The sequence below is a fragment of the Schistocerca americana genome, chromosome 5 (assembly GCF_021461395.2).
Source record: "Schistocerca americana isolate TAMUIC-IGC-003095 chromosome 5, iqSchAmer2.1, whole genome shotgun sequence".
Taxonomy (NCBI): domain Eukaryota; kingdom Metazoa; phylum Arthropoda; class Insecta; order Orthoptera; family Acrididae; genus Schistocerca; species Schistocerca americana.
In genome coordinates this window covers 374,795,022-374,815,319 of record NC_060123.1, presented here as the reverse complement: position 1 = coordinate 374,815,319, position 20,298 = coordinate 374,795,022, and positions in this window count along the sequence as shown.

Genomic DNA, 20,298 nt, shown 5'->3' with positions numbered 1-20,298 from the left:
ATGGTCAATAATGCCACCATTTGTATGTGCACCGTGCGGATTTTACGTGCAAAAACGGTCACTCTAAAATAAATCTGGAGTGGGGCGTGACTGATGGTTCAAATTTGCTCCACGGTGTATCGGACTTCCGTCTAAGATAAGTTTTAACTCTTTGAAAAAATCGTACTTTCTTTGGATTTTACAAGCAAAAAACATGTTTTTATTGGATATTTTTGATGAGCGCCTCTTCTATACCGTAACTTGGTCGAATCAGTTCAAACTTTACACGAACATAAATAAATGGATAAAGACAAAACAATTTTTTTTCCAATGATCTTTATCCGCTTGGATTTTAGCCGCAAAGACATGTTTTTCCGGGAGGTTTTGAACGTCGCCAATTCTGTAGTTTAAACTTTTAAGAATTTGTTCTAATTTTGCACGAAAGTAGATAAATGGAGAAGTCAAAACAGTTTTTTTTTATCCAATAATCTTTATGTGTTGTTGAGATACGATGGTATAAAGTCGAGCTAAATGTAGCATATAAAATTCGTTCTTACGTAAATTCAGATCTCGGAGCCGTTTTAAAGTGAATCAAATAAATAAAAATTGGATTCTTACGATAAAATTGAAAACTGAATTTTTGTACGACCGCCACCTCTGTGTTTCAAACTTGTATGAATGGGTTCAAATTTTTAAAGAGATAGACAAAAACCTGTAATTCATGGTCGTCCTGTTGTTTTGTGAAAGATTTAACCGTTGTCTCGATATAAGCAACATGGTTCGAAAAGCAATGAAAAGGCCTATACGGTACCAGTCGTCGCCCGAGTCAACAAAGAACTACGTCGGTTGGCAAGCTATGGCGGTCTAATGTCAAAGTTATGGTATAGTAAAAGTTAGTAACCAGAATCAAAATGCTCCCATCGTGACACAGAAAAGGCTCATATTTCCTGGGAAGAGTTAGAGACGAAAAAGAAGGGAAATATGGCCGGTTCAAAGACATTTAAATCAAAACATCTTGACATATTTACGCTTTTTTACGAGTTAACCCTACTTCGCCAGCCCCGTGAGCTCTCTTAGACCCACCCCCTGTTATAGCTATGATGAGCAGTGCAAGAACAAATACACAAAAATTTACGCGCTTCTAGAGAATGGGATGCGTTTACAATAGGTTCAGATGGTTTATCTGGCTCTGAGCACTATAGGACTTAACATCTGAGGTCATCAGTGCCCTAGAACTTAGAAGTACTTAAACATACTTAATGTAAGGACATCACACACAGCCATGCCCGAGGCAAGATTCGAACCTGCGACCGTAGCAGTCGCGCGGTTCCAGCCTGAAGCGCCTAGAACTGCTCGGCCACAACGGCCGGCCGTTTATAATAGAAAGTATCACAGAGTGGGGATGCATGGATCCTATATGTCAAGATGTTTTGATTTAAATGTCTTTAAAGCTGCCAGATAGTCGAAAAGCTAGTTCCCTTCTTTTACATTCCTAACTCTACGGCGGCCGCTGTGGCCGAGCGGTTCTAGGCGCTTCAGTCTGGAACCGCGCGACCGCTACGGTCGCAGGTTCGAATCCTGCCTCGGGCATGGATGTGTATGATGTTCTTAGGTTAGTTAGGCTTAAGTGGTTCTAAGTTCTGGGGGACTGATGACCTCAGATGTTAAGTCCCGTAGTGCTCAGAGCCATTTGAACGTAACTCTACCCAGGACATATTCGCTTTTTTGTGCTACGACAGGAGCATTTTTCATTCGGGTTTACATAATTAAGTTGGTAGGGAACCATCAAGCGCGAGTCCTTGCCCGTTTATTTGTTATCTCTCTCGCTATTAAGTTTACGCTATTAGTGTTTCAAGTGCCTAAACATTTCCGTTGCTCAAATTAAATACGTTAAGTTAACTGTTTAAAGCCCACGAGATAAAATAAAGTCCCCAAATATGTTTGTAGTCCCATAACTACTCCTTCTCTACATCCACGCTTATAATCCGTCAGACGGCATTTGGTTTGTGGCTGAGGTGCTTCCTGTAGCGCTGTCACTCGTCTATTCAGAGTTTGATTCCCGTCTCTATTGAACTCCTGATTGGCAGGACGTTAAACCCTGATCTTCCTGCCATCGACATACACAGATCTATTTAAGCCAGAAGATATGTAAGAACATACTTATAAGTAAAGAATTAAGGAGAATTTGTTCTGTGATAACAGTTGAGATACCTATTCACAACCTATATGATACCTCTTCCCATGGCTCACTAACATTTTTAGATGATTATAAATTAAAGATAATGTTAAATCTATCATCGACCCAAAAGTTAGTTCGAACACCACAGTGCTTCTCTAGGCGTCATCCGATTAGGGGTGGTAAATGATTTCCTTCCTCCGATTTTTAACTCCCCCGTACAGCCAGATTCAATGTAACTTACAGTTTAACATGCATTTTTCACATAAAAAATCATTACTTGCGATGATAAGTGACAGATCAATCCTAGGATTGACTGGGAATCTAACACAAGACGTATGGATACATAGTCTGGCACTTAACCAATCATTCGACTGTAATTAAATTAATAATATTAATTGCAAGCTTCATACATAACAAGAACTGTTAGCCCCCGAGAGCAAATTGCCAAATTTCTCTCACGATACATATGGCGCAGTATGGGCCTAAACATTATAACCACCTGGTAAATAGCGTGATGATTCACCTTTGAAAATCAATACAGTAGCAACTCTTCGAAGTATGGATAAGATAAGACATTGGTAGGTTTTCGGAGGTGTGTGGCACCAGATCCACCCACAGCTCACGCAATTCCCATAAATTATGGGGTTGGTGGTTTATGGGCGCGGAACTGGCGCACGATAGCGTCTCAGGGATTAGGTGAATAAACAACAACGTGACTTCACTGCCGTCCTCATCAAACCACTGTAACACGATTTTGGCCTTGTGAGACGAACAGTTCTCCCTTTGGAAGTCGTTGTCGCTATCAGGGGCGGTATCACGCATGAAGAGATGTATGTTGTCCGCGACAATGTTCACATCAGAGCTGTCACTGTGCCTCCGATCACCACCGCAGTGCCCTTAGAACCCCAGGTGAATGTTTCCCATAGCATAATGCTGCGCCAGCCAGCCTCCGTCCGCGAGACGTTGATGGTTTTTCTAACAACCGTTCGGTTGGAAACTGTTTATCTGGAAACGTCCATCAACCTGGTTAACAAGAAACGTGGTTCATCCGACCAGGTAACACGTTTACATTGATCCACGGTCCATTCTCAGCTCCCGCGCCAACTGCAGTCATAATTGAAGATGTCCTTAGGTCATCATGGGAACACATAGGTATCGTCTACTGCGGAGCCCCGTGTTCAACGATGTGCTGCGAAACACTTGTTTGTGCACCACCAATGTACTCCATCGTCGGACCTGCCACAGATTGCTGTCTGTCCTGCTTTACTGAGTGGACAAGCTTCCGACCTCCGCGTTTCGTGATGAGGTGCGCATGCCTTGGACATTGGCACCTACTCTTGTGAGCCGTGAATCCTGCGATTTTCTTGGCACGATAGTTTATCTGCCGAAGTTACGCGCTATAAGGCGTCCTGGCTGGCTAGCGCCCTCCATTTAGGACGACCGCGGCACGCGAGGAGGAGACTCGGTCGGGGTCAGTGACGCAGACTCGGTCGGGGCAGTGACGGAGGGAAGACAACGCACGGAGCGTCGCGAGTAGTTAGTCGGCACTTGGTGTACTGTGAGGACGCACGGTGTTGACATTTAGGCGCCTGGGTCGGGCGGCGAGCGGAACTGGAGTGCAGACGTAGTCATCAGTCAACATTGGCTCTATTTAAGAGTTGTGTCTATCTCGTATCCTGAGGAGAGCACGGGAGTTTACCGTGGCGTGCATGTTAACAGCGAGCTCCTGGACTAACTTTAAATGGTGAGGCATTTTGTGGTGAAACTTTTGGATGTGATTGCTCCGTGCAGCCACTTTGATTTTCGCTAGTCATTCCTTAAACCACTTGGACGTGGGTCCGGGATGCTTGGTACTGCAAGTCCATGTAACTGGGCTGTGCCCTGGCCACATTGCATTTATCTTGAATTACAACTGTGGCCGGTATTCGGCGATTCCTTTTGTTATTATTGTTGTTAATATGTTAAGTGGTCAATTTTATGATCAAAGTTTATTTCCTGTATAAAACTTCAGCCGCTATTTTAAACTGGAATTCCAACTTCTTCCTTGTTGGCAACTATATTAGCAACAATTTTGCACCGTCAAACGGTGCTTTGGCATTTAAGGTTGTGTGCGGATTGTCTGGTCGTTACCACCTTGAGCTAGCTATGGTTTACAAACTTTATGAAGTGAAATTTCACGTCAATGGAGATTGTTTAATGAACTATTGCCTTAATAGTAACTGCGGTTGTCACACTACAACGTTTACCATGTCTTCCTGCAGTTGGCGCTACCCAGTGCTTGGCTGTTGGTTTTAGTATTTTAGTGAACTGTGTATTAATATTGGATTTATGTGTTCTAGAAGCCGTTAATGGTGTGCGCAGCACCTCCTGCCTCTTGTCACTTGAGCTCCGAGCACGGAATTCAGACGCTCGGCCGATGTGAACGCCAAACGCCGAGAATGTGCTGATTGCTGCGTAGATCTTTCAGGCTATCATAACATCATATTGCCGAATGTTTTCCATAGTAGTTAAGTCACGTATTTATGAAATCTTACTATTTGAGTGTTTTTGAAACCTAATAGCTTTTACAAATTGTTATTTTTCATATTTACAAGGCCTGATAATTGACTTAATTTGACCATAGATCTGCAGTTATGTTAAAGTTATATTTGTGTGAAGTAATTTTTTATTAATTTAAAGTTGGCGCCATAAGGCTGTTTTACTTTTAAAATTTTTTGGATTATTCTCATTGCTTTTATACACTGAATAAAGGTGTAGATCACCGCAATTTGCAAATGCTAATTTATTATTGTGTTGTTACCAGTGCTTTGTTGCAATTAACGTGGTGAAAATAAATTTTTGTATCCTCAAATGGAGTCAGCATACCACTCCAGCAGCCCATTTGCCCTGGTTACCAATCCTATAACTTGTGTTGTATGGAACTGGGGACCTAGAAACGACGGAGAGGTTTCGTCCGCGCCGTAGCCCTCAGTGGTTCACAACCCCACAAGAGGCAACAGCACTCCACTCACCCCACCGCCGCCCCACACTGAACCCAGGGTTAGTGTGCGGTTCGGCCTCCAGTGTACTTGTACCAGGCGAACGGTCTACCCGGCGGGAGGCCCTAGCCACACGGCATTTCCATTTCCACTTGAATGGTAGTGGATTAAAGCACATGGACTGCAGGATAGGATGAAAATGTCAGTCTGCTTGTAATAATGTATTATTTTCTATGATGACTAATGGACTATTTGAAATTTCATCTACTGGAGCAATCACGTCAGCTGTGTCTATAAGATGGATGTAGCAGTGATACTAAATTAATTTTTTTTGCCAGTGATTCCAAAAGCAGAACGATCCCTGTCGCGCGTTAATTTCTAATTTCAAACTTGGAAATTTTCCTGTGCTGCCCAAGCTCTGATTTGTTATATTTCTCGATAAGAGTAGCAACAGTCTGGGCTTTTCTCTGGGCGCCGATTTCGGACTTATACTTTTTCTATGATGTGGGATATCTGTTTTCTGCTTTTAGTAGCATTATGTAGTGCATATGAACGCTGGTCGTGCTATTATATCGATTCCTCTTAAGGGATGTCACAACAGAGAAGAAAGTTTTAAACTGAATTCTCATTTATTACGTAGTGGTTAATTATTTACAGAAACTGAAAATTACTAGAGTGATTTACAAGTAATAGGTTGCAAATGTGGGCAAAGACGATAGGTATTCTTAAAATTAGAGCTCTGACGTGAAAATTTGGTACACTCTTAGACGGCCTGTCGACTCTAAAACACTCATGCTGGTCTAGTACCACTGTAGTATCGGCAGTGTGCGTCAGTGAATGTATGTAGTGGAGAACAGATCAATGGAGTGGCCTCATTCGTGAATAAAACTGGAATGAAATTCTGAGTAGTAGTTTAGATGCAAAGGAACACAGATACTCTGCTCGTGGACATAGTCTAGGAATCACACACATATTGAACGGCTTTAACAACATGTTGAATGCTTTAGGCATTTGTAAAAAGATATGGTTCTAGTAAACGAGTCCGAGGACGCAGGAAACTGTCCAATGAAAAACTCTCTATGAAAGAAAAGTTCAATCCTCATGCGAGGAAAAGTACACCAGAGAACGATTTTACCTGAAGGAAAAACTAGCTGGAAAATCATTATGATGACTGTCTATATACGAGTAGTTCACCGTGTTTTAGTGAGATGTGGAATGAAAACAGAGCATTAATTAACGACATCATCCACTGAATCATATGCATTAATGCACTGCGCACCGTATGGTGGCTTTAGGAGTATGCATGTTCATGTAAGTGTAGATCAGACCGTCATCTTTTGCTGTGGCATGTGAAGTGGACTCAGCAAATCAGATTAGGTGAGGAATCTTCGAGTAGATCTGATCTGCTCCAGTATCCTCAAGATAGCATGTACTTCAGTGTCAGATGCGGTAAATACATACGGTTAGTGGAACTTGCGAATGTAGTTGCAGCAACCCACAGCACAATGAGAGCTTTCCCCCGGCTTAGATCCATCCATTTAAATTTGCACATAATTTTAGTTTGATGGAACTCTCCGCGTTACTCCATCCTGTGCAAGCCGCCTCATCTCAGAATAACTACTGCAACCCACATTCATTTGAACCTGTTTATTGTACTCGTCTTTGGCCTCCTCTGCTTTTTGTACCCCACAATTTCCTCCAATACTAAACAGATGAGTCCTTGAAGTCTCAGAATGTGTCCTATCAACCGCTCTTTTAGTCGCGTTATGCCACAAAATTCTATCCCTCCTCAATTCCATTCGGTACCTCTTCATTATTTACACGGTCCACCCATCTAATCCTCAACATTCTTCGATAGCATCACAGTTCAAAAACTTGTACTCTCTTCTTGAATGAACTATTTGCCGTCTAAGTTTCACTTACATACAAGGCCCCACTCCAGACAAATGCATTCAGAAAATATTTCCTAACACTTAAATTTATACTCACTGTTAACAAATTTTTCTTCTTCAGAATTACTTTTCTTGTCATTGCCATTCTAAATTTTATATTCTTTCTAATTCGTCCTTTGTAAGTTATTTTACTGCCCAAATAGCAAAACAGATCTACTACTTTCAGTGTCTCATTTCCTAGCCTAAATTACTCAGTAACGTCGATTAATTCTGCTACTTTCCATTATCACGGTTTTGTTTTTGTTGACGTTCATCTTATAATATCTTTCCAAGACACTATTCAGTCAGTTCAATTGCTCTTCCAAACCATTTGCTGTCTCTGACGGGATTGCACGCCATCACCAAACCAAATCGTTTTTATTCCTTCTCCCTGAACTTTAATTCTTTCTCCAGATATCTCCTAGGTTCCCTTCCCTGCTTGGTCAATTGCATAGTGAATAACGTTGGCGATAGCGTATAACTGAGTCTCACTCCCTTCTCAACCACTGCTTCCCTTGCATGCCCTTTGGCTCTTGTAACTGCCGTCTGATTTCTGTACAAGTTGCAAATAACGTCCCGCTCTCTGTATTTTAATCCTGCTACTTTCAGAAATTTAAAGCTTGTGTTCCAGTCAGCACTATCGAAAGCTTTCACCAAACCAACAGATGCCATAAACGTGGGATTGCCTTTCCTTATACTGTCCTCTGAGATTAGTCGTAGAACCAGTACTGCCTCGCATGTTCCAGCATTCCTCCGGAACCCAGACTGACCTTTCCCGGCTTCTGGCAGTTTTTCCGTTCTTCCGCAAATAATTCGTGCCAGTATTTTGCAACCGTGAGTTATTAAACTGATAGCTCGGTAGTAGCCACACCTGTGATCATCTATAGCCTTAGGAATTGGAATTATTACATCTTCTTGAAGTCTCAGGGTATTTCCGCTACCTCATGGTTTAGTCATAGATGGCTCGCACAAGGAATTCAGTAGTTCTGAGGAAATGGCGTCTATTCCAGGGGCCTTGTTTCGGCTTAGATCTTTCAGGGCTCTGCCACATTCTTCTCGTAGTATCATATCTCCCATTTCATCTTCATCTACTTCCCCCCTCATCCTCTTTTTTATAGTACTGCCTTCTATTTCATTTCCTTCGTACAGCTCCTGTGTATATTCCTTCACTATTTCATTTCTCAAATATATCCACTCGTCTTCTACTGTACTCCTTTTCTCTGTTGCAGTTAACCATTGCCTAGTAGTCCCTCTGAAACTTTTAACAACCTCAGATTCTTTCAACTTCCCCAGGTTTCATATCTGTAATTTCTTATTTTTTGCAAATTCTTCAGTTTTAATCCACAGTTCATAACCAATAAATTACGGCCAGAGTCCATATTTGCTGCCGGAAATACCTTATTTAAAATCTGGTTCCTAAAACTCTGTCTAACCATTATACAACCAATCTGAAACCCTCACGTATCTCCAGATCTGTTCCACGTACACAGTTTTCTTTCATGATTCTTCACCCAAATGTTAGCGATAATTAAATTATGCTCTGCACAAAATTCTACCACCCAGCTTCCTCTTTCATGCCTTTCCCCCAGACCACTATTTATACTTCTCTCCCTCTTCCTGCTACCGAATTCCAGTCACCCGTCACAAATAAGTTTTCCTCTCCGTTAACTAACTGAATAATTTCTTTTATCTCATCGTACATTCCTTCAATCTCTACATCTCCTGTAGAGCTAGTTAGCAAGTAAACTTATATTACTGTGACGGGTGTTGACTTTGTGTCTGTCTTGGTTACGATGATGCGTTCACTATACTGCTCATAGTAGCTGACCCAAATTCATATAACCCCATTCATTATTAGACCTACTCCTGGATTGCCTCTATTTGATTTTGTATTTTCAACCCGGTACTGACCTGGTCATCCTGCCACAGAGATTCGTTTTATTCCCAGTATGTGTAACTTTTACGCTTATAGCGTTTGTAGACTTAGAGAGAGCTTTTGATAATGTTGACTGGAATGCTCTCTTTCAAATTCCAAGGGTGACACAGGTAAAATACAGGTAACTAAAGGCTATTAACAATTTGTACAGAAAGAATATGGCAGTTATAAGAGTCAAGGGGCACGAAAAGGAAGCATTGGTTGAGAAGAGAGTGAGACAGGGTTGTAGCCAATCCCCTACGTTATTCAATTTGTTCATTGAGAATGCAGTAAAGGAAAGAAAAGAAAAATTTGGAGTAGGAATTAAAATCCAGGGGGAAGAAATAAAAACTCTGAGGTTTGCTGATGACATTGAAATTCTGTCAGAGACAGCAAAGGACTTGGAAGAGCAATTGAATGGAGTAGACAGCGTCTTGAAAAGAGGATATAAGATTAACATCAACAAAAGCAAAACGAGGATAATGGAATGTAGTCGAATTAAATCAGGTGATGCTGAGGGAACTAGATTAGGAAACGAGACACTTAGAGTAGTAGATGAGGTTTGCTATTTGGGAGGCAAAATAACTGATAATGGTCGAAGTAGGAAGGATATAAAATACAGACTGACAGTGGCAAGGACTATAGATTTAAGTGTCAGGAAGCCCTTTCTGAAAGTATTTATATGGAATGTAGCCAAGTATGGAAGTGTAACATGGACAATAAACACCCTAGGCAAGAAGAGAATAGAAGCCTTTGAAATGTGGAGCCACAGAAGAATGCTCAAGATTAGATGAGTAAATCACGTAACTAATGGCGAGGTACTGAACAGAAATGGGGAGAAGAGAAATTCGTGGAACAACCTGACTAGAAAAAGTGATCGGTTGGTAGCACATTCTGAGGCATCAAGGCATCGCCAGAATAGCAGTTGAGGGAAGCGTGTGGAGTAAAAACCGTAGAGGGAGGCCAAGAGATAAATGCAGTAAGCAGGTTCAGAAGGATGTAGGGTGCAGAAGTCACTCGAAGACGAAGAGGCTTGCATAGAATAGAGTAGTGTGGAGAGCTCCATCAAACCAGTCTTTGGACTGAAGACCACAACATGAGTAACTTCAACTTATTCATTTCCCTTTTCAATTTTTCTAGCGTACTTTTCTAATTAGAGGATCTAACGTTCAACGCTCCGATCCCTAGGATGTCAGTGTTTTTCCTGCTGACATCCTCTTTACGAGTCCCCGTTCGAAGATCCGAATGTGGGACTACTTTACCTCAGGAATATTTTCCCCATGAGGATACCATCATTATTTAACTATATATTAGAGCTGCGTGTATTCGGGAAAAGTAACGACTGTAGTTTCCCCTTGCTTTCAGTTGTTTACAGTACCAGCAGATCGGTCGATCATCAAGATTGTTGCCCGTGCAACTATTGAAAAGGATCCTGCCCGTCTTAAGGAACCACAGATACTCATCCCTTGCCGTTGCACCTACTTTACGACCACCTGTATCGTTGACGCACGCAATGTCTGTAGGTGATTGGGCAGAGCGCAAGCATAAGATATTGTTATACAGAAACTAGATATAAAGCTCGTCTTATTGGCAACTGTAACCAGATAAATCTCTGTGTGGTGAATAGTATCCAGGAAGGTGTGAAGATCATATTGTGCCTTGAGGGACGTTGCATTCACAGCCCGCAAAGAGCGAAAAAACTGTAAATTCTACAATGTATTTAGATGTGCACTTGCTGCATAAGTCGATTAAGCTGTTCGGTTTATCTGTGGATATGTACACAAGGCAGCCGTCATTTCGTACAGTGGTCACATTTCGTAAACCAGTACATGCTCTGCACTTCATGACAAGCGAGGTGGCGCACAGCTAAGTCGCAGGGGTCTTACTCTGGTGGCTAGCAGTTCAAATCATCATCCGGCTAAGATTTAATTTTCCGTAATTTCCCTGCTTCGCTTAAGTCGGAAGCTGAGGTAATTCCCTTGAAACGACACAGCCGATCACTTCCCCCGTCCTTCCCCAATCTGAACATGTGTTCCAGCCCTATTTATCTTGTCACCGACGAAATGCTAAATTCTAACCTTTTCTTCTTCTTCTTCTCCTTCTCCTCTTCGTTCCTAGGCTCCATATACCCATCGCTGTTGTATCTGCATGGTTCTGGTGTGCTACTGGTCATTTTCTCTCATTGGATCTCGCTAACGTACTGATCTTGCATACACTTCATCGGACGACTCTTTACTGTGTGACAATGGCGTAATATTGCACACTCAGGTCACCAAAGACAGGATACTACCCCATCCACATGGGTGGTATTTCAGATCGGTGTAATATTACTTATTACTGAGTCACTATTCTTAATATCCTCCAAATTCGTGTAATTCGTATCCCCATTCTGTATGGCGCAAGTTTTACAAACGATAACCAGCAACTGGGATGTGGCAGACGCCCCATAGGTAGCCCACAAACAACTCTTTCCTCTGAAATGAAATGTCGAGTGGCTGGGTCTCCCGTTGGGTGGACCGTTTACCTGGTGCAAGTCTTTTGAGTTGACGCCACTTCGGCGACTTGCGTGGCGATGAGGATGAGGTGATGATGGTCATGATGATGATGATGATGGTGATGATGATGACAACACAACACCCAGTTCCTGATCGGAGAAAATCTCCGACCCAGCTGGGAATCAAACCCGGGCCCCTTTGCATGACATTCCGTCGCGCTGACCACTCAGCCACCGGAGCGGACACTCTTCCCTCTGTACACCTTGTAGCGTGTCGACAGATGGGCAGGCATGAAGAAGGGAGAGAATGCGTCTCTTTTTATAAGGGGCCCGTGGGAGAGGACAGAATCCATCGCTTGTTTGGTTTGTAGATCAACGGGGACAATGCACGACAGGAACCACACGATATACCACCAAACAAGACGTGAAGTTTGAAAATTGTGAGAGAGATATTGGTAAACTACGCGTTATTTGCTAACACTTTTGGAAGAAACGTTTTTGCAAAATGTATGTTATTTGGAGAGGGAATATCAGACATTACATATTACTCAAAGGTAACGTGATAACTAATGTTCAGGAAAATGACCCAGAGATTCGCCTGAATATAATGCAACGACATTGTTTTATTTATAACGTTTGCGAGTGATGAAAGATGTTAAATTGTTTGAGAAGAAGTTATTTAATAAGTTTCTAAAGGGTAACTAAAATCAGTTGGCTGTGGGCCAGAATAAGACAAATTTTGTAGAAACAAAGCACTAACAATGTGGTTCAATTACATTAATAGAGCTTTCAATAGAGCTGGCACACGTAACCTGTTTGTTTTTTATTGGATGAAAATGTCACACTTACGTTCATTTCTTATACTTAATAAGTGTAATTAACATAAATTATCTATCCAAATGGGTAACACGAAATCTTCATCACCGTATAATCAGCTTCCCAACGGGGGTAGCAGAAGTGTCTCTACATACAAGTCGTTCTCAATATTAAATGTCCATATTTTGGTATGATATGTTTCGGTAGTGTCAGAAATTTGATTCAAATTAAGTTCTTCATTATAGTGAAGAGGCAAGACATGCGGTTACCAGAAAACCTACCGACAGTCTGCCTATGCGTACGTTGTTCACAGTTTACTTGTGCATGTGATCTCAAACATTGCTTGAACTGTGTTTTTTTTTTCTTTTTGGTCATTCTGCGTCATTCGTGTCACCTTGTCGTCGCAGTGTTGAGCTGAAGTTGTCTTATTTTGGAAGAAACTACGGGTAGTGCTTTTATTTAATTGTTAGGAGATTACAGCGAACGTCGATGTCAAACGTAACTCTCGATTTTGAGGTCAAAAACAGCAATCAACAGAAATGCAGGTGAGGAAATTAGTACGCCTGTGGGAAGTAAGGATATACAAAACCCGACAGTTGGCTTGATAAAACGTATTGATAACAGAGGTATAAATCATTGGGCCACGAATCAAATGTGGAGTGGTATGATAACTCAGCTTTTGTCGAAGGGTAACTCAAACGCTAGATCAACAGATAACAGAGAAGTTAGATGCCATGAATTTTATGTTCAATGTCATCAGTTCTGAGACCGAGAACGCGGGGTCGCAGTTGGCTGAAGCACTGAAGAACACGAATTGGCAAATAGAACATACAAGTTCCCAAGTTATGGATATGCGAGAAGTTTTGGCAAGGACATAAACGACTTCCGGACAAAAACTGATGAGAAGTTACCACAATTAGAAAGCAACGCAAAACGCAAAATTCGCTGCGTGTCGCAATTTCACACAAGAAGTGAAGGAAAACAGGCAACAAGTAAGAGAGCGCATCTATGCAGTAAAATATCAAGTACAAGGTAATGAGAGAAGTGTAACTGAAGTTCAGAAAAAAAATAGCTATGGAGCAAAGCGGCGAGGCCTCATCACGTGAGATCAGTCCATCATAAAGATACCATGGGGCATTATCAATTAAAATAGCATTATCCCTTCAAACCTAATCTGATTTGCTGAGTGCACTTCGAGCTGCTCAGTTGATGTAACTTATTGCAGAATCACTCCAGTTCGTCTAGGACACCGTCCTTTGTCTATGACTTCTATCGAAAGAGATTTTATCTTAATGGGTATCAAGGCGTGCAGGTATCTGTTGCAACGATTTGAAGGAAGCATCAGCGAAGGATGCCTGCGCAATGTCTACCATAGCACATTTTACAAACCCCCTACACGCAGTGACCTCAACGTCATGTATCATTCACACGAAGAAAAGCCATTTGCTTGACTGTGGTGTAGTTCCACCCAGCTTACAGGAGGGGACAAAGAGCTCTTGACGGTGGACAGGACACTGCTCTTTAGCACACGGTTATCTTCCCTGGGGAGAGAACCCATCAGTGACTTATGCTACTAATGTGTGATTAAGTGCGCAACATTCTGGAGGACTGTATTCAGGTTGCTAACGATAAAGTAAACCATGTTTTGACTGGAGCTTTCCTTCTTGTCACGTACGATGCGCAGACTGTCAAACATCTAGTAAATTTTTGTTCGTCTTCCGTGTTTTGTATAGAATGTTACTGGTTGTCAAACTGATTTAAATCAACAAACCAGTTCCAACTTGGAGGTCTGTAGAGTTTTTAAACTTCTCGGACATTTCACTTTTTACAGTTTTGACTAACTATGTATTATGCTGACAAATTTTAATTTGTTGTACGGTATGATAATTTGAGCAATCAGTTGCCGTGTTCCTAATCCTAACAACAAAAGAGTGTAACGTTCCCTGGGTACGACGCTTTCAGTGTTGCTTCAGTATCGAAATACAAATATCAAGATGATTAATCCATTTGTTTTACAAGTCTGAAACGTCAGTGCTGTTTGACATTGTTGTATACAGACAAATCGTAACAAGTTCACGTGTTTTTGATAAATAAACGTGTGGTCCCACAAAAAAAGGTTGATAAATGCGCCTGTTAATTGACTACTGCAGTCAATATAATGAAAACTTGAAAGGTGTGACACGCTATTTGACATTGTAGAAATCATATACTGCATTTAGATATGCCAGTGTTCTCTTAATCGGCATATGAAGTTATTGTGGCTGGGCTGGGTGGCGAGGAATAGAAAAAAGAGAGAGAGAGAGAGAGAGAGAGAGAGAGAGAGAGAGAGAGAGAGAGAGAGAGAGAGGCGGGGAGGGGGGAGGGGAGAGAGGTGCATTTGCGTTATTCCATAATAGCAGATGGGTGAAGGCCGGATTCCATGATCATCGTTATAGCACGAATTCCTTACGGGTACCGCAATAATAAACAATAATAAGTGTTTCAAAACCGTACGGAAGAGTAGATGGACGACATCAGATGTAATAACTGAAGGAACGGCTGCGGATCGTTCGTTAATATCATCTTTAGCGTTATAGAAGGCACTGCATGGATATTCTGTGATGTGTGTTTGATGGGGTGGTTAGTTTCAAAATTGTCCCAAGCTAGGAATGATGTCAAAATGCCCGAGAATTCTTGCAAGATCCACAACAAAAGTATGTTCGTCAATTGCTGCTGCGAACATTTATATGGTTTAATCCATTATCATCTTCTGAAAACGCTCATCTTGTGATACGTCTTCTACGTGACGGTGTGGGACTAGCGCTCTATTCTGCACTGAAACGGCAAACTTCTTAAGAACCATGACTGGCAGTGCCGTTGTTGCAAAGTTGTGAGAGGTGCCGTTGTCACACTGTCCGATAGCAATAACAAAACAATAAGGTTAAAATTTCTCTAGTGCATGTTGCGTTTTCAGAGCTGACATTATACAAAGAAAAAGTCTCGTGTGATATCGGAGATTATAAGGAGGACCGAGAGCACAAAAGTTAATAACAACACTGAATTTTTATGTACTTTTCAGTCGTTTTTCCACTTGGCTCAACTAAAAAAAAATATTTCTTGTAACAAATATTATAAGCAACGAGTAATAAAGTCTTAGGAACACGTAAGATACTTCAGAATAGCCGAAGTTTAAAATTTTGTGGCCACTTTTAGGAAAGTCAACATACTCCCTATAAAATGACTTTTATCTTAATGATATGAATATTTATGTTTGCGTTTGGAAAGAGAGATTGATTTTTGATTGAGACTTTACTTTAAGTCGTATCTGGTACCTGAATTTTGGTTGCGGCCTCCTTAAATGATCAGCTTCTGCACCAGTTGGTGACGTATTATAATTTGGAGAAAGTTATTGTTCTTTAAGATTTAAAGGACGACTCTGTTGGTTACTTGGCCGTATTTTGGATAGCTTTGAGCCCACGTTTTCGTAGCTTTTCATACCTATAGGACCACTGTTGTAAATAAATAAAGATCAAACAGCACTCTCCTTTCCGTGAGAAATGGAGATTGCTTGGCACACAAACTTCCTTCAAACTACATGTCCTGTTGCAGCAAAATTGGTCAATGGAGTTCAGCACCATACTATTATTCAAGAACACAATCCAATTACTGTAATTAAGTAATTATGAGACGTTGTTATGTATGGAATGAAAACTATAGAGAATGCATTTCCTTTCCAGTATTTTAGTGAACTTTGTACACTTACAATTATGTCGATTGATAGCCAGCGACGACAGTGAAGTTCACCTCCCTTTCCAAAAACAAGATATTTCTATTCTTCACTTCCAGAAAATTTGTATACATAAATGTTTGGCAACTCTTACACATACTTTACTCGGTTTTATCACTAAAATAGTAAATTTCATTAAATGTAACAGTACGTTCTGAGCGACGGCCTCGTAACACGCCCTCTTTCCACAAGATACAGATTAACAGTCCTCTTTTCTTTTTTTTTTTTTTGATAAATCAGTTGGTTTTTTTAGAGTCCATACCCAAATATTCACAACTACTATCGTTGCGGGGATTGCGCGCTAAAGAGTTTCTTGCTGTCCAGCTGCGCTTCACTTGGTATTTACATACATTACTGAGCGTCTCAGAATAAAATTAGGCACAAATTAGTTAAGAAAAGGGCAATGAGGCTCACGTAACGTTACATCCCTCATAAATGTGGAATTTGAATCGAATTATTATCGGTAACTACAAAGCCGGAAAATTACAGAAAATCAGAGTCTCCTGTGTTGTGAAAGTATCGCTGTCACTGTTTGCACTTGTGTTGCATTCGAAGTTATTAGAGCCACGAGAAAGTCTGAGAACTATCGATAAATATTACTAATACACATTCCCGTATATCCTTTACTGTTCGTTCTTCCTTGTTCTGAGGATTCTACATCACGAAAGATTACTGGAGGCCTCTCGACGGAAACTGAATGCTACAATTTGTTCCGTAAGCTTGAATTCAAAAGCAATACGGGGAGTGGGTCTAGTTTCTTGTTTGCAGGGAGTCCGCAGTTGCCTGGCAGTCAGCAGTCAGGAGGAAAGTTGACCAGCGTCTGGGGGCTCTATACCCCCTCCTCAATGAAAATTCGACGCTCTCAAGTGAGAATGGCCTCAAGATTTACCGACTATTCATCCGCCCCATTATGGAGTACGCCAGCGTTGTATCGGGAAATGCAGCCACAAAACATCTCTCCAGACTTCAAGCACTGCAGAACAAGGCCTTAAGAAGAATAATGCACGTGCACTCGCAGTTTCCAACGAGGGTTCTGCGTGACATAACACCTGAGCCAGAGATATTACCACGTTTCCAAGAAGTTGCCTCCCGCTTTTATGCGACGAAGGAAGAAGCCGGAAATCCCCTGATCCGGAACCTGGGAGCCCCTGATGAAGAAAGGGCTGTATATCAACGACCCGTAGCCCTGCTGCATAGATGAAAGCCCCAGCAGGCCTACATGATGCCACACCAATCACCAAACAGATGACAGATACACCCCACAAATAAAGATGCCACACCTCCTAACCAGATGTTTCAAATAGTTCAAATGGCTCTGAGTACTATGCGACTTAACTTCTGGGGTCATTAGTCGCCTAGAACTTAGAACTACTTAAACCTAACTAACCTAAGGACATCACACACATCCATGCCCGAGGCAGGATTCGAACCTGCGACCGTAGCGGTCGCTCGGTTCCAGACTGTAGCGCCTAGAAACGCACGGCCACTGCGGCCGGCCCAGATGTTTCCTCTCCCGTAACAAACACACAAGAAGTAGGAAATGCCCACAGGTAAACCCTACCTTACAAACAACGGAAGGATAGTAGTTAAGAAGAAGTGGGTAGGAGCAGCTGTCTGGCGAGAGCAGCAGGCAGGCGGGCCCTCAGCCTTGCACGCCTGCAGCAGCCGCCGCGCAGCGCAGCTGCGCCGGGTCTCCCGGGCTGCGTCTGACCTCTGGCATCTCCTGTCTCGGCCAGGGTGCGCAGCGGTTGCACGGAGCACGGTGTCCTCGTCTTGTGGAGAATACAGTACAAAAGGAAACCTCATGGGTGGCGGAGAGCTTCCTCTCAAGCTGGAGCGGCCATCATCAGTTACATAAATATTTTTTATTCGTCTGGTTTTGATTTAGCCGCAAAAAAAAAAAAAAAGCTTAAATGAAAGTTATGAATTCTGAATTTAAGCTACGGCATCTGGAAATGAAACGAGTTGCGCTCCGTAGCTGATGTACGAATTGGGATTTCTCCCTTTCTATCACATCCTCTAATTTCATTCTGTTTAGTAGACTTACTTCAGCCCTCAACACGTTGAAATCATTTCTGAGAGCCAGCGTCGAAGCAAGAAACTGTGCTTCAATTCTACTGAATACTACACTCTTTACATAAATTTAAGATCAGTTGCAACCTCTCGAACTATAGGGATTGGACAACAATATGGAAACACTGCGATAAATGCATGCTAGATCATAAATACAGATGCTAGCCAAGCTTGCTGGTTGCGCTGGTCACTAGCGACACCTGGCAATGTCCTCAATACGTTGCAAGTTTTAATCGTGGTCAGAACAGTGCTACGTGTAGTTGTGAGTGCATTATGTCGGAACTAAGTGAATTCGTGCGAGGGCAAATTGTTGGTGCTCGTATGCTGGGTGCTTCCGTAACCAAGGCAGCCGAAGTGTTTGGAGTGTCAAGAGGCACCGTATCAAAGATCTATACCGCATATAGGGGAAGCGGAAAAACGTCGTCCAACAGGTCCCAACGCGGACCAAAGGGTGTGATGACTGACCCTAACGGACGGTCACTGAAGAGGATTGTGACGGAAAATACGAGGACGACAGCTGCAAAAGCCACTGCAGAACTGAATGTCGCACTCGCGAAGCCTGTCAACACCAAAACAACACGAATGGAGCTGCATAACGCAGGAAATTCTATGGAGTGCTGAAATTCCAAAATCACTCATCAATGATTCAAATACCCATAACAGAAAAATATGGTGTCGAAGTCATAAAACTCGGACTATGGAGCAGTGGAAGAATTTGGTCGGATAAGTCTTGTTCAACACTGTTTCAAATATCTGGCTGTGTTTACGTCCCAAAGCCGCACGGGCTAGCAGCGCGGTCTAGGGCGCCTTGCCACGGTTGGTATGGCTCCCCCCCCACCCCCCCACTCCCCCACCCCCGTCGGAGGTTCGAATCCTCCCTCTCCAACATGGGTGGGTGTGTTGTCCTTAGTGTAAGTTAGATTAAGTAGTGTGTATGCATACGCACCGATGACCTCACTCAGCAGTTTGGTCCCATAGGAACTTATAACCAACTTGATGTCCCAAGGACGAAACATGGCCTGTGTTCGCTAATGATTTGGCAGGCCTATCGTTTTTTCCATTGGGCTTATGGATACTCTGGGAGGGCGCATTACTGTCAAGGATTATGTGACCATCTCGTGGTACAACGTTTGTTCCGTAGTGGTGGTCTGTGTTCCAAGGTGACAGGGCTCTTGTTTATATAGCTCGCATCGTGTAGGACTGATTTTGTCAGCACGAAGATGAACTGTCACACCTCCAATGGCCACCAGAGTCACCAGATCTCAATATTATTGAGCTTTCGTGGTTTATTTCGGGGAGAAGGGTGGTTGATCGCTATCTACCCCCATCATCTTTAGCTGAACTTGTCTCTATTTTGTAGGAAGAAAGCTATAGGGCTCCCTTAAAAACCATAAGGAACCTATATTTATCCATTGCGAAGCGACTGGAAGCTGTTTTGAATGTCAACGGTCTTATGTACCGTATTAGGCTCTGAGCACTATGCGACTTAACTTCTGAAGTCATCAGTCGCCTAGAACTTAGAACTAATTAAACCTAACTAACCTAAGGACATCACACACATCCATGCCCGAGGCAGGATTCAAACCTGCGACCGTAGCGGTCGCTCGGCTCCAGACTGTAGCGCCTAGAACCGCACGGTCACTCCGGCCGGCACCGTATTAGAAATGATAATGTGTTGTGTTCTTGGTGTTTCCATATTTTTGCCCACCACCTGCATATTTTTACGACTGCTTCAGAGAAAAGACCTTGACATAATTTTTAGCGCAATAAAATCTGGTTCTGATGCCGATTTTCGACTGAAAGATAAAATTTCTTCAAAGTGTTAGCTGTCGTAAGTAGTACCTTGAAGTGTATGGTGTAGGCAGCTTAATTCACTGAAGTGAAGTAGCACAACATCGATTCCAGCTTCCAAGGGCGTAGAGATTGTGGCAAGTTTTTCGGTGATTTTGACTTGGTAGTGGCCCAAGTTGATGCCTTGATATTCTACGTCGAGGCAGCAGCAAGACGTCAGCACCAATGTCAAAATTGATTCAGAGATGGTCTGAAGATACACGTTGGTTGTTGAGGCATAAATTTGCTGTTGTATGCCTTTAATGATGGCGACATGGATGACTTCAGGTTGAACTCTGTTGCTGGGGAATATGGTAGGGTCGTATGGCCCAACCAC